Source organism: Sapajus apella, unplaced genomic scaffold, assembly GCF_009761245.1.
Source record: "Sapajus apella isolate SASKATOON/1434 unplaced genomic scaffold, GSC_monkey_1.0 scaffold9, whole genome shotgun sequence".
Taxonomy (NCBI): domain Eukaryota; kingdom Metazoa; phylum Chordata; class Mammalia; order Primates; family Cebidae; genus Sapajus; species Sapajus apella.
Window position 1 is genome coordinate 877,836 of NW_022436949.1, and position 26,880 is coordinate 904,715.

A 26,880-nucleotide genomic window follows, 5' to 3' on the forward strand; every position below is an offset into this window, starting at 1 on the left:
TTCATACAAGAGATAGAACAAATGGCTAATAAACAGGAATGGATGGCCAGCCTCCTTAGTAAACCATTCTGACACAAATGAAAACAGAAACAAAACTTAATATTTTATCTATCAGAGTAACACAAATTGTTTAATGTAAATATTCAGGGCTGGCCAGGCTGTGGTGAAAGGGAATTATTTAACACTGCTAGTTAATTTTACAGTCTTCACCAAGAGCCTTCAACATGTTTATACTTTTTTATCTGATAATTTCCTTTATAGGAGTCTAGTCTAAGGAAATAACAGTAATACACTTAAAATGTATGTATAAAATGGTGTGTCTTAATATGATTTATAGTAGAAACAAAATTATCTAATTGTTCCCAATAAACCCATGGCTAAACAAATCATGGACTGTCCATATGACGGGATATAAGTGCTGTTAAAATATTTTAATGAGTTTCAGTGACTTTGAATAATGTTTATGACACAATTTCAATTATAAAAGCAACACAGAACATAAAGTATATGTGATATATAAACTATAGAATAAGTATTATATAAGAGTAAAAAAGTTTCGGAGAAAATAGAAGAAAATGCTTACAGTGTTTTCTAAGAACCATTTTTTGGAGGATTGTAAGATTCTGAAACTTGTGTCTCATTTAGATTTATGTATTTTCTGCAATGTATTGCTTTCATGATGAGAAAAAAGTGCTTTGTAAACTCTAAATGAACGATTTTAATTATATCATTTCACCTGTCTCACTGCTCTGGGGAGTTGCTGTGTGTGTGTGTGTGTGTGTGTCTGTGTGTGTGTGTGTGTGTGTGTGAGAGAGAGAGAGAGAGAGAATTTGATTTGTGTCCTATAATTCTAGGAAATATATGTATAAAAATGGTAAAACTCATTTTGTTAGGAAGTGGTAGATTAAATCCAACAATAATGCATTAACTCTTTCAGGCCACTTAGGGACCAATTAGTGAATTATGCTAAGGGGTATTAAATTGTATCCTACTAGCTTGGAGGAGACCAGGCATGTCCCGGAGCTCTAACTCATATCACCACTGGGAAGTGATTCAAATCTGGGAAGAAGCTGGCTCATTGAATATTAATTGAATGGGTGAATAAATGAAGGGAAGGCAAAGAAGGGAGCTAACAAGCTAACACTTATTGATTATTTACTATGTGCCAGGGGCTTCCCATTTATTATTTCATTTAATTCTCATGGCAGCCTTATGAGGCCATGTATTATTATTATTATCATTTTATGGGAGAGGAAGCTGAATGTATACCCCAAACATAAAGAGTTTCCTGCCCTTCCTGTGGGGAAGATGCTGGTGCTGACTTTAGATAGTCACTTATTTGCTGTGATCAGGAATATAATATCCTTCTTGGACCCACAGAGTCTTCTTTTAGCCTGGCTGATTTGTAAAATTCTATAGTTCAAGATAGCATTCCTCTGCAGAGTGTGGCTTTTCTGAGTATTCCACAGTAGTTAGTATCCTTGGGAAGACTGGGTGGGAAAGAGATCTGGGCAGTGGAAAACGCTTTGGGATATCAGTCATTTACACTGAAATAAGGCTAAATTTCATGTTGCTTTCTGAGAACTATATTTAGTTAAAAATGAAAAAAGTAGAATGAAGCGGAGGAGAGGAAAAGATTGCCGGGCACCTGAGAGCACAAAAAGGAATGCTCCAAAGGTAGAAAAAGACACAGAATAAGGGGCCAGGGATTACTACCTGCTAACTGGTGGTATTGCTAGAGTGCCTAGAAACCACTGCAGTCCTTTAATTTCCTAAAGGCAAATGGCAGGCATTTGCAAGATAGTTGTCTGGGCTGCCTGGCAGAGATGGTTTTTGTGCCTCGGAGTAAAGGAAATTGGTTTCTAAAGAGAATGTATTCCTGACTTGTTTCATTAACAAGAAGCTGTAGCCCAGGAAATCGTAAATGGTACCTGAAACTGATGTAAGCAAACACAGTATCAGAGTGGAATCCATTTCTTACAGTACTCCTGGGCCAGGAAAAGAGTTCCGTACTCTGAGTATTTCTATTTAGAAGTTCTTTTACATCTGAGAGGGAGCATTTTTCTGTACAGGTGGTGAGACACAGTTTTACATTTTGGACAATTAACAGTTTTCAGTACAAAGTTCTCCATGTCTATAATTTTAATTTCAAAAGACAGACTTTAAGACATAAAATGAAAGTTCTAAAAGAAGCCTTTTTATTCTTTTCTGTTTCTTAGTTTGGGTACTTTATATTTAGGCTTTCAAGGAACAAGGGGGCAGAATTTTTCTTTTTAGAAAGAGAATCCAAACAAATGACAACTTTAAATAGATTTACACCCAAATTATACACTGTAAGTCTACAAGCAACTTTATAAAATAGCATCCACATAGCCTTTTGTATTGTGATCATTTGTATGATACTGAAACTCCTGTAGGAAGGAGAAAATAATGATTAGGCTTAAGCAAAGTGAAAAGATATTTTCTCAGCTGGAAGTTGTTAATACTTCAGCTGATAGAGAGTTGGAAAATAACTCCTCTGTTATGTGTTTAAAAAATAAATACACAAGCAGTGGAATAATTCACAGGAAGGGAAATCGCAGGAGGGAGATAACAGCCAAGCAGATCTGAGGCTGATCGTTTTCCTGCTTGTGGGGATGATGCTCTTTTGCCCTAAGTCTTGGGCTGACAGCTCTTCTGGACGAAGTCTCCAGTCCTTTGGGCCTTGCTGTCTTGGAGTAAATACTAAATAGCCAAGTCAGTGGAGGGCTTTACATTTTCATAGAAGACATAATTATTGGAGACATAGGCAGAGCATTCAGAATTCTAAACCTCCTCTGTACTTAAAAATATTAAATATAACTTCTTTTCTTTCTCGCTGTAAAAACAATACATGTTCATGGAAAACTTAAAAAATATGAAGAAGCAAAACGAAGAGGCTAGAGAATAATTCTACTAGTGAGAAACTCACCAGTTAGAAGTAGACTGTCTCAATTTTTCTCTTCTTTAATCCAGTGGGAGTATATTTTACAAAAAGTTTTCTTCAGATGGTATGTGCAGTTTTATAATCTTTTTGGGTCTACTCCCCAGTGCGTTCTGATGGGTAATAGTTAAATGTCTACACTCTGGAATCAGATCCAACAGAAGGTAGAATGCTGCCCCTGCTACTTACCTTCTAGGAGACATAAGTCTCCATTTTCTCTTCTGCAAAATGAAGATAATGTTACTTGGATTGAAAGGTGTTTGTGAGGATAGAGATAATGTCTGTAAAGTGCTCGGCATTCAGCAAATTTTCAATAAATGGCAGCCATTACAATTTTTCTTTCTGTCCTTCTTTTTCTATCTCTACCACATTGGTGTCTTGCTTTGTTTTTTGCTCTCTTTAATATTAAAATTGCATATGCCATTCAAACACACACACACACACACACACACACATCTATTATCTATTATCTATCTATCTTAGGATTTAACTTGACGAGGAAAAGAGTACGATTTTTCACCTGGGTATGATCATCTGCTTTAAGGAAAAGCATACTGAATAGGTTTGGGTGCTGCTTATATTTTGCCTTAGAATCTATAAAGATTGAGGATGTTTTGGACAGGTCAGGATAGTGTGGCATTCCAACATCTTGATTACCAGGTTTTGCTGTATCTGTCTCTTCAAGTAAGATAAAGACTTGAGCTAATAGTAATCAAGATCTCACTTCTCTGATACAGGGCTCCAAGGACTGAGAGAATGATGTCTTTACTGCTACTTCTGTTTTAACAATTTTTGAGGAGAGGGAAGTGTGGGGCCCAGGCCCTGTTTTGATGCAGGGAAGTGACATGAAAAAGTTGAGCCCCTAATCAAGGATGAAAGCTGCTTTGGGACACATTTCCCTTGTTCAGACTGGACGCTTCTGACTTTCCCTGGGACAAGCGAATGACGGGCTCTGTGCAGTAACTGTTAAGTCATGGACTAACAGCAATCATGTATAGTGGCATATCTACTGTCCGTCATATTTACTTTCGGGGAATGCAGTAGGACAATAGGTGAAGCATGCACAATGGCCCTTACTTCTCCTTTGTTTCCTGCACTCAGTAAGTGGAGCAGTTTCTTTGTCAACGTGTCTGGTGTAACGGAATGCACTACTTAGTTGGTCAACATGAGTGGGCCTGGGAAACCTGAGAAAGATACTTTGGCTAAGTGCAGTGGCTCATGCCTGTAATCTCAGCACTTTCAGAGGTCCATATGGGAAGGTTGCTTGAGAATAGGAGTTTGAGACCAGCTTTGGCAACATAGTGAGACTCTGTCTCTACATAAAGTTAAAAAAAAAAAAATAGCTGGGCATGGTGGTGCATGATGCCTGTAGTCTCAGCTACTCAGGAGACTGAGATGGGAGGATCGCTTGAGCCCAAGGGATTGAGGCTGCCATGAGCCGTGACCGTGCCACTGCACTCTAGCCTAGGTGACGAAGCAAGATCCAGTCTCTAAAATAAAAATAAAAATAAAAAAAGATTTTTTATGACTGAATTTTCAAGTATACACAAGATTGGAGAGAATAGTACAAATGAACCCATGAACTCACCAATGTCAGAAGAGTTCAACATCTTCCCAATTTTGTTTCGTCTTTTGCCCCTTGCCTCACTTGTTACCACAGTATTCTAAAGCAAATATCAGAAAAGAAATGCTCTAAGTACTTCTGTAGCTATCTCTAAAAGATAAGGACATTAAAAAAACCCATAATCACAATCCTATTCATACCTAACAAAACTAGTATCCTTTATATCACCTAATGTCTATTTCAAGTTCAGATTTTCCTGATTACCTCAAAAAAACCCTGTCAGTTTGTTCAACTCCAATCAAAGCCTACACATTGCACTTGATTGTTAGTTCTTATAAAATGCTTTAATTAAAACAATTCTTCTCCTCCTCCCCTATTTTAACACAATTTAGTTTTTGAATAAACTGGATGATTTCTTCCTTGGAATCAGGGATGACTTCGGATGAGCTGTTTTTTTCAGGCCGTAAGATTTTTGGCTAGCTTGGAGGTCAAATGTAATAGGAGGTCAAATGAAATAGGAGGTCAAACAATGTAATAGAAGTGTGTCTGTGAACATGTTAATGTCACCCATCATGGTGAGATCAGATGATTGAGTGATGGGACTTGGGAGAACAGCTTCAGCCACGAGATATGGAGTTGAGAATCACTGCTCAAAGGGAACTTCTTATGCAGAGAAACTTAAAATGATATTCTGGCAAGACAGCTGCCTTGTGAATGATCTCATTGATCACACTTCTGTTCTTTTAAGAACTCCTCCCGCCGGACGTAGTGGCTCAGACCTGTAATCCCAGCACCTTGGGAGACTGAGGCGGGTGGATCACGAAGTCAGGAGTTCAAGACCAGCCTGGCCAAGACTGAAACCCCGTCTCTACTAAAAATACAAAAATTAGCCAGGCATGGTGGCACGTGCTTGTAATTCCAACTACTCAAGAGGCTAAGGCAGAGGTACCAGTGGGCTGAGATAGTGCCACTGCACTTCAGCCTGTGCAACAGTCTGAGATTCCATCTCAAAAAAAAAAAAAAAAAAAATAGAATCCCTCCCTGGTCTACTGGTGGTATGGTGTGTGAGCCTGGTCTTCACACTCTTTTGTGTGTACTGACTCTACTGTCCCCCAGCAGCTATGGCTGGATTTTGTTGGTAATGCCCTGGCTTTCCCCTGTAAGACTCCCTTGGCATTTCTAATGAGCACTTTGGGAGTGGTTATTCACATACTTACTATGTGCTCTGTGGAAGAACAGATGTGTGGTGATGCCATTTAAACCATTTCTGCTTTCTATCCCAAATTCAAACAGACTAAGTATCTATAGTTTTTTAAAGCTGCTTAGCTGATTCTTCGGACTTTGAAGCCAGACAATCCTGGTAGGAACTGAAAAACAGAAACGAATTCTTTGTTAAGCTGACCTCTGGGTTACTCCGGCATTGTGCCATTGTTGGTCCTAAATGGTTAGGAATGGGGTTAGAAATGGGGCATAAAGCGGTGCTCTGGCTTCCCGCACAGCCTGTGCCTACGTGGACTGCTCAATGTTTCTTGAACCTACTTCATGATTTTCCACCGTCGCATGCTGCTTTCGGTTTTAGAAATGCGCTCCTTCTTTGTCTCTTTGAAATCTCTTCGAGGTTCTGTTAAGGAGACGACTCCTTCATGAGGCCTGTCCTGAGCTCCCCAACCAGCGGTGCTTTTCTCTCCTCTGAGCTTTCAAAGCACTGACATTCAATGGACCCGCTGGGACTAGAACTTGTGCAAAGCCTCCTGCCACTTGTCCTCTTTCCTCTAAGCCCCTCTGAAGCTCATGGCTAGGTATTGGACCAAAGAGAAAGGGACACACCACCAACTGGCCAGTAAAGAAGCAAAACTAACCTAGAATGCCAGTATGTAATGATGAGCACTCGGTGAAGTTTTCTTACGTATACCTTGTTTGTGAGTGAAAATTTGAGTTCAGTTCAGTACACTTGCTTAACTTTTTTTTTTTTTTTTTTTGAGGCGGAGTTTCGCTCTTGTTGCCCAGGCTGGAGTGCAATGGTGCGATTTTGGCTTACTGCAACCTCCACCTCCCAGGTGCAAGTGATTCTGCTGCCCCAGCTTCTGGAGTAGCTGGGATTGCAGGTGTGCACCACCATGGCTAGCTAATTTTTGTATTTGTTTTTTAGTAGAGACAGGACTTCACCATGTTGCCAGGCTGGTTTCAAACTCCTGATCTCAGGCGATCCACCTGCCTCAGCCTCCCAAAGTGCTGGGATTATAGGCATAAACCACGGAGCCCAGCCAACTTTATTTTTAATGTTTGCTATGAGCTAAAGATGATGTGAGACACTGAGAATACAAAGAATAATAATAACCTAAATGTTACAATGCTTATGATACATCACACCATGTTCTAAGCACTTTATAGTTATTATTCACTTAATCCTCATAACAATGCTATGAAGTTGGTGCTATTATTATCTCTAAGATTTTCTCCCCAAAATAGAGGCATTGAGAGGTTAAACAAGTTACCCAGGTTACACAAGCTGTAGGTAACACAGCTGAGATTTGAACCAAAGCAGTCTTGCTCCAAGATAAATAAGACATAGTCCTTTAGTCTCCAACTGCTTAGAGTCTGAGGATCCTAACCAAAAGTGCATTATGGTTCTTTTTCAGTCTCAGAATCACAGACACATTTCACAGACCTGGATGTAACCACCAATGGGGTGCAGTGTAAGCTTTGGGTTAGCAGACTGTTGGACCAGGCCACAGCTGAGACAAGTGTTGAGAAGTGGTTGTCTTAGCATGCCTCAGAGAGGCAGTTGTCAATAAGGGCTGGGCTGAGCTCCCCGTTAAACTGCAAATCCTTATGCAGAGGGCATTGTCCATCAGACGGGACTAGGAGCATCACTGCATAAGGAGACTGGTCCTTCCCTTAGGAATTTTCGTTTTGTTCTGGTTCACCGTCATCATCAGCGAATGTAAATGCACAGTGCCATTTTGTGGTATAGACTCATTGCTATAAGAACTGCTCTAAGGAGATCCTGACATATAAATAACCATTTGGATATTTCCTTAGAATTTCCTTCCAAAGTAACCGATCATGCTTCAGTGATGAAACTCTGCTAAACTGAAGCCATGTGGAATTGGAGCCAAATGCTAGGACAACATAGCAATCTCCACAAACATTTCTTTGGGGATTCGGGAATGTTCAGAGTAACCCTGCATCTTAAACACTGTGTTTTTTAGCCAAATGGGTTTTCTGAGAAAGAAGAGGTTTTAAGAGCGTCTCTGGAGATAAATGAGCATATAATCATCTGCTCTAGGGGGAAATGGTTCCAAAGCTCTGGCATAAATCTGGGAAGTTGTTGCTTAGAAACAACTAATGTTGTGTAACTCTCTTCCCTGGACAACCATTTAGGGTCTCCATAATTTGCTCACTTCTACCCACAGTTTCTAAACCTTTAACCGCAGGTGAGAGTTCCTAATCTCCTTCCCCAGTGAGCACTGTAGCAAACAATCTTTCTCATCTCCCTAGAGATTAAGCACTTGGTGGGGACTGATCCTCTTCTTCTTATGTGAGATTCTGTTGAGATGGCAGAGACAAGATAAGTCATGACAGAACCACTTGGGGTTCCATGACATTTTTCCTGCTCTGCCCATGACTCAGGAGTTTCCTGGGATGCAAAATTTTCAGTGCTAAAGCCAGAATGGTGGTTTCCCTAAGTAGGGACATGAACAGCTCTCCAAGAGAGGACACAGCTCCATGGCCTCTGGGCTCTAGACAGCTCAGAGTTCCTCCCCCAGCATCATCTGTAGAGGACAATTCAGAGCACAGTCTCTGTTGAATTGTCCAGTGATTGTTCTTTCAAAGAAAGATTCCCCCATAGAGTTACATTAGAGAAACTGTTGGAAATATTACACACAGCCAGATTCAGTTCAGCTCATTCAATTTTCTCAGTGTATCAAGCCTACAACACATGACACTGAACTAGAGGCTGGGGATACGAAGATGAACAAAGCACAGTCTTGCTCACTAGGAGCTCTGAGTCTAATGGAAGAGATGAAAATGTAAACAAAGGAGAACTTTTCACTATGAGAAATAATAGTGAATAGTAATAGAAGTGGCAGACAAGGTGTGGGGAATGAACATTAATAGGGTAGTTAATTACTTGAAGTCAAGAAAGGCATTACAGAAAATTGATACTTCAGTGGACAGATTGAGAATGAGTCAGTGTTTGCCCATTGGACAGAGGAACAAAAGCACAGAGACAAAAATTGATCTGGTCAAGCAGACACTTTCTGGTATATTTAGGGAACTAACAGATAAGGTCTGAATACAGAGTTTGAGACAGAAGGAATGGTAGGAGAGGAGGCCGGAGGCAAGGGGCGTGCGAGAGAGACCATGAATGACATCGTATGAAATTGTAGTAATTACTGTTGGCCACCTACCCAGCACATTTTCCCACTTTGTTAATTCTGGTCAGGTGATCCACCCCCCACCCCCGCCATAGTTGAAGACTTCTTTAAGCCAATCACAATGATCTAACTTCTCTTGTCAGTGGCTTGTTTAAGATTTGTACAGGGACAAAAGAGATGCCAAGAGATGTGTGTCTGTTGAGAGTTCTGCAGGAAAAGATGCTCTACTCTCCCACCAGAAGCTGCCATGTTTGCATGTGAGGCAGCCATCTTGTGACTATGAGGATGGCTGGCTTGAAGATTAGCTGACTTGCTGAGGGTGATAGAGCAGAAAGATGAAAAGCGCCTGGGGCCTTGGAGTCACTTTCCCTTAGAAAAGTGACATTTTGTTATGTGGAATAAGAATTCTTCCTCATTGTTTCATCCATTTTGAATAGAGATTTCTGTTAAAGAAGGTTTAAAACACAAATTAGATGGCATAATGTGTTGCAAAGTTGAGACTTTAGGTGACAGGAGAAAAGGAGTAATGTCATGAGTTTCGTTATAGGACATCAACTTTTAATTAGGAGCCACGTTTCTTGCATTTAAATTTTAGGTGCAGAAACTCATTCATTTATTCACCTAGACCTTGTTTTGAACTTTATATGACGCATCATTTTAGATGCTGAAGATGTGTTGTCAAATAAGATAGGATATCCCTTCTTAGGGGACTTGCAGCTTCTTAGTGGAGATAGGTAAGTAAATCAATTTCACTGTGGCAGGTGAAGCTGTGGCAGGTGCTTTGATAAAGTTACCCCCAGGGGACTGTAGTCATGCTCTAAGGGCTCCTAAGTCAGTCTTATAGATTGTGGAACATTTATCAAGGCTGTGTGATTGGACTGAACCAGTTGAAGACTCCTAGACCAGTAACTAGTCATCTGGAGAACTCCCTCTGGGCCTGTGCACCCTCCCATCCTTGACTTACATGTTTCCACTGTGGTTCCTCTGACTTCAACTCATTTCTGGATGGTGGAGACCTTTTTATGTACTCATCTGGTCTCAGCTCTGCTAGATTTAGTTTCTTGCTTTAGTCTCTTGGATTGACTAGTTCGAGTCTTCTAAGTTGCGTTTTTGTTGGTTCTAGCTTCCAGACTCTTTCTGAGCAGGTGTTCGTCTAGTTTTGATTTCACAGATTTTGGCTTTTTGCTGTCTATTTTTAGATATGTTCTGATTCAGGAATTATCTGCTGAACACTTCCAGCCTGTCTGGTTCTCCACACCTTGCCTTTCACATAGTCTATACATGGCATTAGTTGTCAGGGCACATAGGTTCAGAGTACTAATAATGACTGCGGCTCAGTCATGTCGTTGTTTTGGGACTGATGTAGAAAGTTAGATTGGTAAAGAAAACTTTGAAGTAGGTAAAAATTAAACAGAAAATAATTGCCATCTTCCTTCTTGGCATCTTTGTTTTTAGGGGGTTTTGGGGGGATCTCAAGACTTTTCAAACATCCAGAGAAGCTATATATGCATAACAGTGTAACGTCCCATTTACTAAAATTATTTGCATTATGAATGATGTTGTTTAATGTGGGGACAGTATTAACAACCTGTTAATATTATGTAAAAATCCTTTTTTCTACAGGGTGAAAGATAAAGAAGAGTCTGTGGCTCATGCAGCCTTCCTGAAAATTGATTATGTGAGGTATCCACAGAGAGGTAAGGACTGTGAGAGGTAGGTGGCTTTTCTTAGGGCCCCTTATAGTATTAAAATAGCTTAATGTTTACCCTCTAGGATTACAGAGCTTGGAATTCAGTAAGTAATGCCAGGCTTGGTGGCTTAGGCCTGTAATCCCAGCACTGTGGGAGACTGAGGCAGGAAGATTGCTTGAGGCCAGGAGTTCAAGACCAGCCTGGGCAATTTGTTTCTTAAAAGAAAATTAGCCAGGTATGGTGGCACACACTTGTCATCTCAGCTACTTGGGAGGCAAGAGGATCTGCCTGAGGCAAGAGGATCTCTTGAGCCCGGGAGTTCAAGGCTGCAGGGAACTCTGATTGTGCCACTGCCCTCTAGCACCCCAGCCTGGGTGACAGAGTGAGACCCTGTCTTTATAAAAAGAATGAAAGTCAGTAGGTAAAAGAGGTTTAAGTAAACAGAAGACACAGAGGTGCATAATATGCATATATTACTTTTAAAAAATTAGAGATCCCAAATATTAAGCTTCTCTCAATGAATATATTTATTTTCAGAAAGAATAACTCTAATGAGCTTATAAAAACAATATAGCTCAATATAAAGAAGTCAAGTAGCAAAGAAAGGTACAAAGAAGAAAGAAAAATGGTCACTCCATATTCTGCTATACGGAAATAGCCATCATTAACAAAGGGCAGTATCATCCTATGTATCTCTCTATATAGAAATACAGACAGAAAAAAAAATACAGTAAAACTGAGTTTGGAATATTCTATATAACATGATCTAAAATAAAAAAATATTAACTGTACTTAATTTTAAAAATTCTAAAACAGTAAAATAAAGCAAATTAAGTACAAGAAATATTAATTCCTGAAATATTTTCTAAAGTTTAAAAAATAAGATATAAAAGAATATTAAAAGATTGGTGTCATGATACTTTTTAACTTAATATGTCAAATATAGGGAGTATTTATTAACTAAATATTAAGAAAACTAGGGAAACTGCTATATTACTGTTTTTATGTAATTTCTCTATATATAACATTTGGTGTTTGTAACCGTTGCAGTGTATTATGACAGTTATTTTGCCTTGTTTTGTATGTAAATGAATTCAGTGCTTATAACCAGCCCTTTTTCCATGGCCTCTCTATTTTTGAGATTTTTGTTTGATCGGCATAGTCATGACCGAATTTCTTCAAGGAGTAGGATGCTCCCTCAAAGAATGGCTGTGATTCTTTGTTTGCTTCTGCCCCTCAGAACTCTGGAGACTTTGCCTGACTCTGTATCACTAATTTCTCTAGCAGTATGTGCTCTTCATCTGCATTCCTTCTTCATTTTCAAAGTAGCTATATCTCAGCTTTGAAAATTGCTAATGATTAATATTTATCTTATGAAATATTAATTGTATAGTACCTACCTGATGTTAGTGGGTATCAGGCTACCTACCAGGTAGAAGTATTACGTAGATTGGCTACTGATGTGGAGCAATCACCAATTTGTTAGTTTTCTTGCCTGGGTGGTGTGGGAGGCTCCCCATTCAGCTCAGTTCTAGGAGCAGCTGTTGCCCACTCAAACGTCCCACATGTCACAGTCTCACTGTGTTGAACTCTGACCATTACTGCCTTCTCTTCCTTCTTTACCCAGCTTTCCATCTGTTGGTTTCTCTTAGGTAGGATGAGAAGTCCCACTGAACATTGTTTCTCCTGAGTCCACCTGTTACTCTGCAAAGTCTATCTGCACCTCTAAAGGGCTATTTGCTTCTTGCTGCCTACCACATTTGTACATCTTATTTTTGCAAACAAAGTTGTATTTGGCTTGGCCTCTATGACGGACCTGCACAATATTTCAACAAACAGATAATTGCCTTATTTTCTAATGGTTAAGAATGGTACACAAAAATATGAATTTCTCCCTTCTCCTGAAATATCAATGATTTGATGATACTGGGACCACATTCCCATAGTCATCTAGAGGTAGGATGGCCTGCTCCAAAATGCCATAGTCCCCACTCCCCCTGATTCTCTTTGACATAGCCTGTGTCAGCCACTTACATTAGATGCTGTCCCACTGTAAGATTTGAATGTGTAATCACTGTTTAAGCAAAGCATCTTGCGATTAAACTTTTTGGGAATAGGGTGATAGCTTATTGGGTAAACCTTCTGAGTGATTATTTATGGAGCACCTGTTACATATCTGGCACTGTGTCAGATGCTAGAGATATAAGACAACAAGATATAGTCACCACTGCTAAGGAGTTCTGTCTAGTCTAGTGTGGCAAATAAACAGCCAACATATAGAAATTGTATCTTTTGACCTGTGCCTCTGTTATATATATAAACAATCTGTCAAGGCGTTCATAAAAAATACAACTAGTTCTAAAGCATGTTTTAGGAATAAGAGTGATCCCATCTTGGAGTCTTCAGGGCAAAGTATTTGAGCTGGTTCTTAGTGGTTTTGGAGTCTTTTAATTGACAGGTGGGTGAAAATTGAATGCCCCCAGAGGAGACAAGGCCATAGACAAACCAGGGCAGAGAGATGAACAAGAGAGGAGAGGAGCTGGGCACTGCAGCAAACAGTGCTGCTAGCAGGAACTAAGGCTTCATTTTTGGCAGTTGGGAAAGATATGGCTTGAAAAGTAAGTTGGGGTGAGATGGGTAATGCTAAGATTTGAGTTTTATCCTTCATACAGTGACAAGTGACTTCAGGATATAATGAGGGGAATGACACAATCAAAGAAAGGTTTTTGTTGGATTAGATATTCTACTCAAGCAGGATAAATTAAAAAGAGAGAAATGCGATGAAACTAAAATTTATGAACTACTTGTTAGATACAAAGTACTGTGATGTTAAAAAAAGAAAAACCTGGACACTTATGGGATTTTCTCCCCTAATATCTGAATTTTAAGATATGTTTTGATGTGTGTATCAATATATTCATTATGTGATACTTGGTGAACCCTTTCAAACGGAAGACTCGTGTCTTTTTTAGTGCAGGAATGCCTTTATTTCTTTGATTATTGATCTTTTGAATACTCTGATCTCTCTTTCCGGAATTCCTGTTACACATAAGTAATAGATCATCTGGATCATCCCCCCCGTGTTTCTTATTGATTTAATACTTTACCACCTTTATCTCTTATACTCTAAGTTATGCGGAAACTTCTTGAACTTGTGCTACAATTAAATTATTCAGTTTTAATACATAAGCCATTTGCTATGTACTGCATTGATTGCATTCTACAAGTTATCTGTCATTTTTAACCACTAATAAATATTTTCTGATGTCAAAAAATAAAATAGCATTATAAATGATATTTAAAAAAATGCTCTATGAAGTTATCTCACTTAAATCCTCAGGAATATACCCGTAGGAGGCATTTTTATTTCTATTTTAAAGAAAAAAACACTAAGGTTCAAAAAGTTTATGAGTCTTACCTAAAGTCTCAAATCTAGAATGTGAATGTGCCTGGAATAGCTTTCCTGTCTGACTTCAAAAAACATGGTTTGATCCCTTCCCCAATATCATGAGGAAGGGCTGCATCATGGAGAGCTCATAATAATTATTATGCTTGTATCACATGTACCAAGACACTAAAGAGATAAAAATGCACAACTTATTCAGGGTCCAATTTCCATCCTTCTGACCTTCTAATTTTTGGAGAGAATTTTATAGGCTTGGAGAAGGCTGTAAAGTATATCCTTTAATCCTCAACTGGTCTATTAGATCCTGACCAGAACAGCTGGAGCAAAGACTCTGAAAATGCATATTTCATTAGTAAACTTTCATATTTAATTTCTTCATATCCAAAGAGAGTCTTTTAAGCTCTCAAGGGAAGGAAGAAAAGGTGGGCAAGTTGTGACAAGTGTAATGAGACTCTTCTGCTCCAAATTATTCAGAGCACTTTAGCCATCTGCTTGGCCCAGAATCGCCACGCTGGCAGATACCAGTAGAGAACAAAGGCAGTGGTTTTTGGAGTGGTCTAGCGCAGTGGACCTTCTTTTCACCTGCCTGCAGGCATGTGCATGCGTGTTTGTGTGTGTGCATATACTAGTCACACTGACACAGCTGTTAGAATAAGCTCAAAGTTTTCCTATCTTAATCTTCAGGATCTTCTTCTCTCTAGTGCCAGGTAATAATATATATACACATATATATGTATAGATTTATATATTTTGTATATATAAAATCTAGAGATGCAAATATTCACTTAAATGATTTAGAAATACCTTTAAACAGTTTTATAGAAAAACTGTGAGAAACACAGTTTAAAAAGCTAGCTCAAAGGTATTGTGAGTAGATTTTAGGAAGATAATTTTGATTTGATTTTTTAAAATTATACTTTAAGTTCTGGGGTACATGTGCAGATCTTGCAGGATTGTTACATAGGTATACACATGCCATGGTGGTTTGTTGCCTCCTGTATGTATCTAGGAAGGAGAGAGGAAAAAGCCTTAGAGGGTATGCTAGCTAGGAGATTGTGGGACAGGTCCAGGATTTCCCTGGTTCCACTTATGCACAATTCCCATTCCACTTCTTCAGTTCTTGGTTGACTAGAGGCGGACCTGGGTCACCAGCAGCCTCAGGAGCCATTTCCTGTTTCTTTGTGTTTCATCTTAGTACAAAGAAAAAGGCCACAGCACCAATGTATGGGAAATAGGGCTAAACATGTTTTCCAGCTTCTTCTTCAGTGTACCTGGACTTGTCAACATCTAGTTTTGCTATGGAAGAGCAATTCATTGAGACTATTGCATCAAATAGTATTGAACATTCATCAGTCACAATAATTACGATTAAGGCTTAATGTGAATGACAGCTAGTGGCTCTAGGTTTCTGCTATGTATGACAGCAATCTGGCAAAAACCTGTAACAGCCTTAGGGATAATGGTTGGACCAGAGCATGGCATCTTCCAACTATATGCAGGGTGTTAAGTTTGGTTTTGAATGCCACACTGCGGAAGTGACAGGAACACATTTGAGCACATGAAATGAGGAGAGCAATGAAAACTAGACAGGAAGTGCCCAGATACTGGAGGTACCGCCAATGCTTCATCTATAGGAAAGAACCTGAAGGGGAACATTGTCACCTGGGGTAGACTGGTTGTGTGCTGTTTCAGGAAAAGATAAATGCATGCTAGAAGTGAGTTCTATGGAAGGAATAACTTTTCTAACAATGACTAAATGGGCTACTATAAAGGTAGTGAGCTCCCAAGCATCAGAAATGCTCAAATGTATGCACCAGATGACCTACATCACTGATTCTGTGATCTTCTGATTTACTAGAGCCTTGCACGTGACTTATTTAAACAAGTCCATGTACAGCTGCCAGCTATGGTTGATGCCTCTTTCCTTTCCTCACAGTCTCCTCAACCCAATCTAAGCTGGCTTCCATTCCAGCAACCTCATGGAGATTGCTTCTGTCAAGGCCACCAGCATCTCTCAGTCACCAAACCCCAATATTCTCTGTCCCTAACAGATTTCACTTTTTCAGAAGCATTTAGCACAATGGTAATTCCTACTTTCTAAAACTAGATTCTCCTACTGGCTGCCATGAACTTATATTAACCCAGTGGTTTCCTTCCTACCTTACTGACTTTCATTTTGCTCTCCTTTGCTAATTATTCATCTTCTGCTCAACATCTCAATGTTGGCATGCTCTAGGGCTCCCCTTACGATTCCCTGTTCTTCTCTGTATTGATTCTATGCAGTGGTTTTAAAACATGTGTACAAACTCCTTGACACTCCTCTCATCCAGAAGTGAGATCTATGTCTTCTCCCCTTGAATTTGGGTTGAACATAGTAATTCATTTGTAATCATTAGAATGCAGCAGGAGAGATGATTTGTAACACCAAGGGCTAAGTCTAAAAGACCATGAAGTGTCCAACTGGTTTTCTTGGGACATTAGTCTTAGGAATCCTGAGCTTCCCGCACTAAGTTGGTCACACTGAGAGGAAGCCCAAGCCCCTCAAGAGGCCATGTGTAGTGCTCCCACTCAGGACTCAGGCATCATGGAGCAGAGATAAGCCTTCCTGCTTCCCTGTTGTGCTCTGCCAAATTTTTGACCCACCATGAGCATAGAAAATGGTTGCTTTAAGTCATTAAAGTTTGGGGTGGCTTGCTATGCAGCAACACAACCAATACATTCCCTAAGGGGGCTCTTGCTGTAGCATGACTTTAAGTACCGCCTATAAAAGCTTATGAGTTCCAAACCCACTTTCCAGCCCCGACCTGTTCCCTGAACTCCAGGGTTTTTTTCTAGGGTTTTTATGGCGTTAGGTCTTATGTTTAAATCTTTAGTCCATCTGGAGTCGTTCTTTCACACTGGTCCTCTAAAATTCCATTTTCCACACAGTCGCCTATATTAGTTATTTATTACTGTGTAGCAAATTACCCCCCAAATGCAGTAACTCCAAACAATAATATTGATTATCTCACAGTTACTGTGGGTCAGAAATCTGGGCACAGCTTATCTGGGTTCTCTGGCAATGATCTCAAAGCTTGACTGAGAGAGAGCTCTGTCAATGGATTGACCAGTGCCTCTTAGCTCACTCATGTGATTATTGGCAGGATTCAGTTTTACCAAGGGCCCAGCTTCCTCACGGACTGTTGGCTGGAATCCTGTGGTTCCTTGTCATGTGGGACTCTCCCTAAAGCAGCGTACAACATGGCAGTAGGCTTCATGAGGGAGAAGGAAAGAGAAGGAGTTACAAAACGCAAGTGAGAGCGTTTTGTAACTTAATCATGGAAGTGACACCCCATCACTATTGCCATGTTCTGTTAGAAACAAGTCGCTCAGTCTGGCCCACTCTCAAGGAGAGGGGTTCATACAATAGTGTGCATACCAGAAGGTGGGAGCACTGAGGGCCATGTCAGAAGCTGCCTAACATATAGCCCCAGAGTGATATTTTAAAATCATAAATCACCCCTCCTTAAATCATATCACACTCCTCCAATAGCTTTTAAAACTTCCAATATTTGTAGGAACATGGATGAACCTGGAAACCATCATTCTCAGCAAACTGACAGAAGAGCAGAAGATCAAACACCGCATGTTCTCACTCATAGGCGTGTGTTGAACAATGAGAACACATGGACACAGGGAGGGGAGCACTACACACTGGGGTCAGTTGGGGGGAAACAGGGGAGGGACGGTGGGGGGTGGGGAGCTGGGGAGAGATAGCAAGGGGAGAAATGCCAGATGTAGGTGATGGGGAGGAAGGCAGCAAATCACACTGCCACGTGTGTTCCTATGCAACAATTTTGCATGTTCTTCACATGTACGCCAAAACCTAAAATGCGATAAAATAAATAAATGGGGAAAAAAAAAAACTTCCAATAGTTTTTGCTACTCTTCAGAATGAAATCTGATATCCCATTGTTTTCCAGAGCCTCACATGTCTAGCCCCTGCTTGCTTGTCTCACTTCTAATTTTAGGATGCTTTATTTCATCAATTTCACTCTAGCTTCTTGTTTTGCTTTCTGTTTCTTGAATTCTCCAAGTATGCTCCTTCCTTGGGGCTGTGCATTAGGTGTTCCACCTTTTGGATCACTTTCCCTGTTTATGTGGAGATGGCTGGGTTTTCTCATGTAGGTCTCCACTTCAATGTCACTTCCTCAGAGAGACATCCCTGACTGCTCAGCTTAAGTGGATCTCTAACCTCTATCACATTAACCGCTTTCATTCTCCACATTGCTCTTATTCCTATTTCACAACATTCTTATTTCTGTATTCACTGTTTTACTCACCATCTGCCTCTTTCTTCCCTTCTCTCCCCTAAGTAGAACAAATTTAATGAATTGACCAGTTCCAACTTTGGCTCATTCACTCTACACCTTTAGAGATGTATTAGAGTAATAGAGACTGATTACTAATATCAGTCTCTATTAATAGAATTGGCAGTTACTCTCTGGTGATTTTCATTACTGCACAATTTTCTGTACTACTACTACACAATTTTCATTACTAAGTTTATAACAATGGCTAACAGTTATATGATTCTTATAAGGTGGCAAATACTGTTTCAAATGCTCAGTTAATCATCACAACACCCACCTTCTACAGATAAAGAAAGCCAGGCACAGAGAGGCTAAGTTGCCCAAGATCATATAGGTAGTAAGTAGGATGGCTGGATCCTACTTTGGAGGATCTAACTTTGGAGTTCTTGCTCTTAATGAGTACACCCTCCTTCCGTTCATAATATGTAAAATTCTGCACCATCTCTCCATCATTACTCAACACAGGAATAGGCAGGTTGCCAAATTTGTGCAATTCCCACCAGTCACTGGAAGGCATTTTTCCCCCCAAGTATGCACAACTTGTTTTTAAATTTGTTTATTGTCTTAACTATACTTCTACCATTTTAGTGCCTGTGTTTCAACTATCTGGGACAGGGAGAGGAGAAATGTTGAAATGTAAAGAGATACTTTCTCCAACGTGCTCTTTGAAGCCATCGTTTTACCCAGGGAACAGATTATGTTTCTAAATATCTCTCAGATCTTCCCAGACCTGGAGTCGCGGGAGGGCTTTCAGAAGTTTTTCTGGCTTTTTGGCAGGAAGAGAACTGTTAGCTTGGTTATGACCTAAAAAAAACACTCCCTTGCTCTAAAGATGTTATTGACTCACGGATACTCTCTGTGTTACACCATCAAACACCCCCCTTGGCTGTAACAGTGTAGGGTTTTTCTGTGTAATTGCTTCATTCTCCGTCCTTGTGGAGCTACCTGTATGGTTCCACTATCCCATCTAGTCCCCGTGCAAACTTCTGTCCACACACATTTTGAAATTTAGCTGGTAATTTTCTAGCAAAGAAATTTCTCTTGCCCAGATGATGATGATCCCATGGCAGACAACAGGGGCAGGCCGGCTGCCAAGCACTGAGGTGGAATAAACATCACCCAGCTTCCCTTTCCCTCCCTTCTGAGAAGGAACAGTGATTTCTTGAGAGTCAGAAAGAAAACAGTGACCAAATGAACACGATTTATTGAAAAAAATGCAAGCCTCTGCTGGGAAATCTGTCAAGAACGTTGTCTCCTCAGGGAGCCCGCCTCTTCTGCTCACTGCACGCAGAAGGCCTGCATGTGGCTGCCATTTTCTTTGGTACCTGCTGTCTCCAGGTAGAAAGGCTGCTATTTTTTGTTTAAGCTGAACATTCATCTGAACAAATAGCAGATGTTGATGAATATTAATTTGCACTTAGATTAATGCTTCAAAGTGTCAATTTAATTTCTGTTTTACTATTCAGGCCCTGATTGCAATGAGCTACTTCAGGATGCTGGGGAGCATACACCTGGCTGGGGGCGGGGCTGGAGGTCTTCAGGGAGTGAAGCCGGGTCTTCGGGCTTTTATCTCTGCAGTGGGACAATTGCAGAGATAAAGTTCTTTCCAGTGGAGTCCAGATGTCCCCTGGAAGTCTCCCAGCTGTGCACTGGTCCGGTGGAGACATGGCAGCTCCTGAGAGACGGGGCAGGGGGCTGGTGCGGAGAGAGAGAGAGAATGAGAATCCCACTGGGAAATAATCTGGGAAGGCTTTGGGGGGTAATGTGTGATATGTCAGGGATTTAGAGAGAGCGAGCACTGAGCAAGTCCTTAAGCTGGGCTCCAGGCTCCGAGTGGGACAGGCTGCTGGGATGGCTGGGATGATCCCCTCATATGGTCTCCTTTTAACATATCTCAGTCCATTTTTGTTGCTGACTTTTTAGGCTCCTGAGAAGTTTACTTCTAATTTGTATCCTCCTAAGTCCACATGGTGAGGGGAACAGAGCATGAATTTGAACTCAGGCATATCAGAGTTTAAGTCTCAGCCCTGGGTCTCAATAGCCTCGCTTTCTTGAGTCTCAGTTTCCTCACTGGTAACACAGAGTTAGTGAGGGAACTAAGTGGTACCTATGTTCCATGCTTATCAAGGACCTGGCACCAAGTGGCACTCAATAAATTAGATCCCTTTCCCCATTCCCTTCTAATAGATAAACTCATTCTCAAAGAATGTAAACCTTTAAATTTTTCCTTATGAAGTTTTCAAATATTTCTCTGTTATAAATGTTTACTTCTTTATGTTGCCCAGTTTCCTGATTCTCTGTCTGACTTATTAGCAACTTGGTAAGTAAACATGACATAAATGTTTCTATTTTGAGTTTTTCTGCCAGAATCATGTGAATGCCATGGCTTTGCTTGTTTTATTAAGAATGCTTATGGCACCATATTCCATATTTGTCTTGTTCTTCCTTGACCTGTATTGCTACTTCTCTGTCAACTGGAGAAATAGCATGGATTTCTGTCGCATTGAGAATTGTCCTTTGTAGGGTGGGCGAGGTGGCTCAGCTGGGCACAGTGGCTCATGCCTGTAATCCTAGGACTTTGGGAGGCAGAGGCGGGTGGATCACTGAGGTCAGGAGTTTGAGACCAGTATGGCCAACCTGGTGAAACCCTGTGTCTACTAAAATACAAAAATTAGCTGGGGGTGGTGGAGGGCACCTGTAATCCCAGCTACTTGGGAGGCTGAGGCAGGAGAATCACTTGAATTCGGGAAGCAGAGTTTCCAGTGAGCCGACATCATGGCATTGCACTCTGTTCACTCTAGCCTGGGCAACAGAGTGAGACTCCATCTCAAAAAAAAAAGAGAGAGAGAATTGCCCTTTGCAGACCCAAACTTGTCCTACCTTGAACTTACCTTACCATTTTGCCTTCTTGTTCTTTCCACCCTGTACACACACTATCATCCCACAGACCCCAGGTTGTGGGCACATAACTAACTGCACTCAAAAGAATCCTGAGTAATGGCAGTGTGTAGGATTTCAAGGTCTAGAGTTCCTGTGGTGGAAACTGTTGATGGCAGGTCTCAGCATGCTCTATGGATTCCCACCTCCCTCTAGTTTTCTCTCTGTTATGTTCATTTCCCAGGGGTACGATAAGAAAGTAACAAAATCTGTGTGGCCGAAAATAACAGAAATTTATTATTTCATAGTTTTGGAGACAAAGTCCAAAATCACAGAGTTGACAGGGCCATGCTCCTTCTGAAGTCTCTAAAGAAGAATACCTTCTTGCTCTTCCAGCTTCTGGTGGTGGCCTTTGATCTTTAGTGTTCCTTATGTCTCTGTCTTCCCATGATGTTATTCTTGTGTTTTCACATCATTTTGTCTCTGTGTGTATTTGTGTCCAAATTTCCCCTTTTTATGAGGATAGTAGTTGTATTGGATTTGGTCTCATCCTAGAGTTAAATTGGTTACATCTAAAGAGACCCTATTTCCAAATAAGGCCATATTGTGAGATATTGATTGTATCTGAGCTCAGGACTTCTTACTTCAAGTCTATTTCATCAGGGCAAAATTGTATTGATTCAGCAACAACCTTCATTTTCTCTTCAACTGTTAACATCTCTATCCTTGACCCTAAGAAATCCTGTCTATCCTTGAGTTCTTTTCTCTGTCAACTTTCTCTGGTCCCTCTGTCTTTATCTTTGGGATTTCTGTGACTCTGACCCCCGCCCTCAGTCTCTGCCAGCAGTTTTGCCTCCTGCTGGGTGCTTTCTCCTCTGCTCTTCTCTTCTGTTTCCTTGCAAGCTCATTTCTTTTCCTTGCCCTTCTCCCTTCCATCTTACTCTCTTGTTACTCTTAATTCTATAAACACTGCAGCATCCTGGTCCCTGATATCATTCACCTATATTGAAAACTGGCTGGTAGTTTTGTCTTTTTTTGTTTGTACATCAACACAATTCTTTACCACTTTTTGACACTCCTCTGTTTTGTTTGTTAGTTTATTTTTTTCAAAGCAACACACATAGCTCCTGGTGTATTTTAAGTAGCCTTAAGACACCACTTTATACTGGAATACAGCCCAGTTTCCTACCTCTGCTGCCTCTTCCAAACACGACATGGGTGTCCTGGGGGATATTGCCTGTCCTTTCCCAAGCACTGAGAGGAGCCCTCTTGCTAATGCTATGGTGTGGTGCTTTTTCAACAAAACTTAAGGAGTATAGGTGGCTGCTCTTTTAATGAGCTTAGTGCCTTCCTGGGAGAGTTGCTTGAACTCATTTGAAGGATTACCTGGCTGGTAGTTCTGCCTGAAAGAATAACTATCCCAAAGTACCTTAGGTAGGTGAAAATATAGTCTACATTTAAAACCTCCAGGAAAGGAGGATGAGTTTAACTCCCTTGATAAAAAGAATCCCCTATTTCAGGGCACCATATTTTCTTCTGCTGTATTGTACATTCTTATGTTCTGAGTGACCTGATCTTCTTTGTCACTTTTAGTTACTGTTTGTGTGCTGGAAAATGTCAAATCTAATTCCCTTGGCTTAATGCCTTGCACAAGCTCCAGATCTACATTTTTAGTTCTCTGCCCTCTACCCGGGTGTCCTGTAGGCACCTCACGCTTAGCTTTCCTCCCTCCCTGGTGTCTTTTCCGCTTGTAGTATAGATTTTGTTACCAGCCTCAGTCACATCCTCTGTCTCCCATGTTATGCAGCATTATCCCTGGTTGTGTTTTCCATCAGTTAGTGAACCCTACCATCCCAGCAGAGGAGGACTCTATTTCTGTTTTCTTCTCATCCTCTTCCTCAGCATTTCTCACTGAACCCCAGGACCTCTGCTAGTCTTCCTCTGCAGTCCCTCTTCATGCCAATCCAAGTATACTTCTTTTGAAAAAGTGAAGTTGACCATGTAACTGTTTTTTTCTTTGAAACTGCTGCTGGTTTCCCGTTGCCTGGGATCAATTTCTAAACTCCATATGTTGTCATTCTGGGCTTCGCAAATCTGACTCTGACTTCCTCGTTCTTCAAACTTTGGCTTTCTATTCTCTCTCTACCCGCAGGCATATGCAACTCTGCCAAACCATGCCTCTCATTGTGTCTTGGAAACAGCATACCCTTTCATGCCTTTGCACTTTTGCATATACTGTTTCCTCTGCTTGAGATGCCCTTTCCTCCCTTCTTTACTGAACAAATTCCTTCTCATCTTTGAGACCTAGTGCAACGTGAAATTCTTGGTAATAGTAGTCATAGAACCCCCCTTGCTAGAGCTAATGTTCCTCTCTACTGCATCCCATGGTGCTTTATTCAGAGTTGCCTGTTGTGACTCTGTACTTTATAATAAGTTGCCTGGTTTCTCCTTTGTCTCCTTCATTAGCCTGCGGACTCACCAACAGCTAGTACAGTGCCTGATGTTCAATAGGAAAGCCATGAATGTTTTTTAGTAATTGAAAGCTTTATAGAATGGAACTCAACTCTGTCTTCTTATCTCCTTTCCTTCTTTTTTTTTTTTTCTCTCCTTGGAGAAAAATCTGAGATAGCATTTCAAAATCTACATCGTACAAACTAGCAAAAAACAAACTAGCTGAGGTTTAAAAAAAGTGGTGTCAATGGAATACTGCTCAGCCATAAAAAAAGAATGAAATCCTGTCTTTTGCAGCAATGTGACAGGATTGGAGGCCATTATCTTAAGTGAAACCATTCAGACACAGAAAAACAAATACCATGTGTCCTTACTTACAGGTGGGAACTAAATAATGTGTACCCATGGACACAGAGTGTGGATTGATGACAATGGAGGCTTGGAGGGTTGGGGGTGAGGTGGGAAGGGGCTGGATGATGGGAGGTTGTTTGGTGGGTACAATGTGCATTGCTGTAGTGGTGCAGACACTGAAGCCTCTGACTTCACCATCTTTCAATATGTCATTGTAGCAAAACTGTACTTTTATCCCACGAATACAATCACATAAAAATAAAACAAGATTTGAAAATGAAATCAAATTAAAAAAAATAAATAAATGTGGTGGGATCAAGTGAGGGATGGGGTTAGTGTATCTGCTGCCTATCTTGAGTACCCCTGTGCTAGAGATGGCTGCAGAACATTTTTCTGAGCTTCCCAGCAGCACAAACAGAGGGTACAAGATCAGTTTCTACAATTATTAGTGCATATGTAACAAAATAACTCCTTGCACTCCAAATCCTGAGACCTGGGAGAAGTTTCTCACAAGGGCACTGTGACTTAGTGAACACTGCCATCTTCTCCCTCCGATTTCCTGGCTGAGCTACAGAAAAAGAGTGTAATATTTGTCCAGTGTTTACATTAATGAGTTTAAATTAGGAAATAAATATATTTTCTTCTGGTTGTGTCTGATGGACAGAGACAGAAAAAAAGCGTGGAGAAGGGAGAGTCACCATTTTTGGATAAAATCCCTGATGGATTGATTCATTCATTTACTCATTCATTCATCAAGCAATAAGTCTTAATTAAATGTCTACTTTATAGGAAACTTCCCTTCCACCTCTAATGTGCAATCTCTCCCATCTTTAAGTTTGGCTGGAAATTATCTTACCACATATCAGCTCTTTCCAATCAAAGGCCAGAGGATGCATCGCCTAAATTGCTTTGTAAGGATTCAGCGCTACGGCTGGAGGTTTTTCAGTGGCAGCTAATGGTTGTCATAGGGAGGAACAAAAATGGCTCTTGGACATGCTTCTTTTTAAGCATCCCGGGAACATTTTCTGGCTCTGGAAAGATTGCTTTCACAGAGCAATTTTAGCCATTATCAACTGAGAATAAAACCTACTTTACAAAATTAAATTAGCTAGTCTTCCCTCCCAGATTCATTTTTCCTCCTTTAGTGAGATGAAACCCATCTCTATTTAGCAGGCCATGTAACCTCTCCTACCTCGTTGTTCAAATCATTTAGAAAAATAAAAAGGCTTTAAAAAAGGAGGTTGCAAATATAAACACTAGTGCAATTAAGATCTCAACTCCATTACATTAATATAACTACTTTGCATGGAGTTCATTATGATGCGCGTCAGGGTTTTAATGTTTTCTCCGGTTTAGTGCTGTCCTTAGTTAGAAGGAAACAGCCTGCTCTAGGAAACAATTGCCTCTTGGGTTGGAAAATAGTTCGAATAGGATTCCATTGTGATTAATTAAACTCACACTTGATAAAGTAGAGAGAACCAAACAGTTGTTCTCAAATCGACAGCATATTCGGTAAATAAAAAAATTTTGTAACACCAAATTTAAATTTTCCTGATGTAATAACATAGTATGGAAATTACTCATCTTTATTTTTCTATTTTTGCTGGAAACGCGGTGAGCCTTTATTTTTTTTTCCCAATACCAAAAATAGAGGCACAAACAAGAATGAGGGAAATTGAAAAAAAGGACTTAATTAGTAAGCGCCGGCATGATAATATGGATATAAGCCTTTATTTTCTCTCCATTACCCGCAAATTATTTCTCCCAAACATTTTATCAGAGAATTCCTCTTCACAGTCAGCTCTAAATGTGTGCTGCCACTGTGAGGAGGGAATGTCCATCTTTCTGCCTCCATAACAGCCTTCCTTCCTGGAAACCAGTCTCCAAATTGAAAAGCAGCTCCTCTCCCATTTCACTTCCTCTCCTGACCTAACCCACGCCTCCGCTCCACTCAGCAGGCCCTTTAGGAAATAACCATTGTCAGCCCTTAGAAATATGAGGCAAGCTACATCAGTGACATTAGAAAACTGTAACTAACATGTCTGAAAGGAAAATAATGAGCCCTGCTTTGGAAAATGTTGTTTTCACTCAGCTTCTCCTTCTCTCTGTCTCCTTATTTTGTCTTTGCCTTGTTTTCCCTCTCCTTATGCCTTTCTTTGTGCCTGTGTTTTTCTGTGTCTGTCCATCCTCCTCAGTAGGTCCATCCATTTCCTCTCCCTGAGCACCACCTCATCCTGGCATCCTTCTTTGCCATCTCTTTCTCCCTCCTCCCTTTTCCCCTCCTCTTAAATTCTAAGTCTCTGGTGGCAATCAAGATCGTTGAAGCCTGCCTGGTGTGGTGGCTCACACCTGTAATCCCAGCACTTTGGAAGGCCAAGGTGGGCGGATCACCTGAGGTCAGGAGATTGAGACCAGCCTGCCTGACATGGTGAAACTCCATCTCTACTAAAAATATAAAAATTAGCTGGGCATAGTGGCATGTGCCTGTAGTCCCAGCTATTTGGGAGGCTGAGGCAGGAGAATTACTTGAACCCAGGAGGCGGAGGTTGCAGTGAGCCAAGATCATGCCACTGCACTTCAGTCTGGGCAACAGGAGTGAGACTCTGTCTCAAAAAATAAAATAAAATAAAATAAAATAAAATAAAATAAAATAAAATAAAAATCCTTGAAGCCAAATAAGGAGTGATGGAGCACGTCTCTGGAGAGTGTCTTGTATTAACTGGCAAGACTCAGGAACTGCTATTAATGAATCAAGGCAGCTCCCCAGGGTCAGCCAGTGTTACTGGGGCAGCACATTCAACTGCTTTCGGTCATCATTAAGAAACTCAGTTTGGGCCTTAAGTG

At 40.6% G+C, this 26,880-nt stretch overlaps 1 long non-coding RNA gene across 1 annotated transcript in view; it reads right to left on the minus strand.

Moving 5' to 3' along the window:
* Positions 1-10,551: 10,551 nt before the first annotated feature.
* LOC116551248 overlaps positions 10,552-26,880 on the minus strand; it is a 46,502-nt gene continuing 30,173 nt past the window's right edge. Inside the window, exon 3 of the long non-coding RNA XR_004268795.1 lies at positions 10,552-10,612. This is a non-coding gene — a long non-coding RNA (uncharacterized LOC116551248). The remainder of the gene's footprint in view (positions 10,613-26,880) is intronic.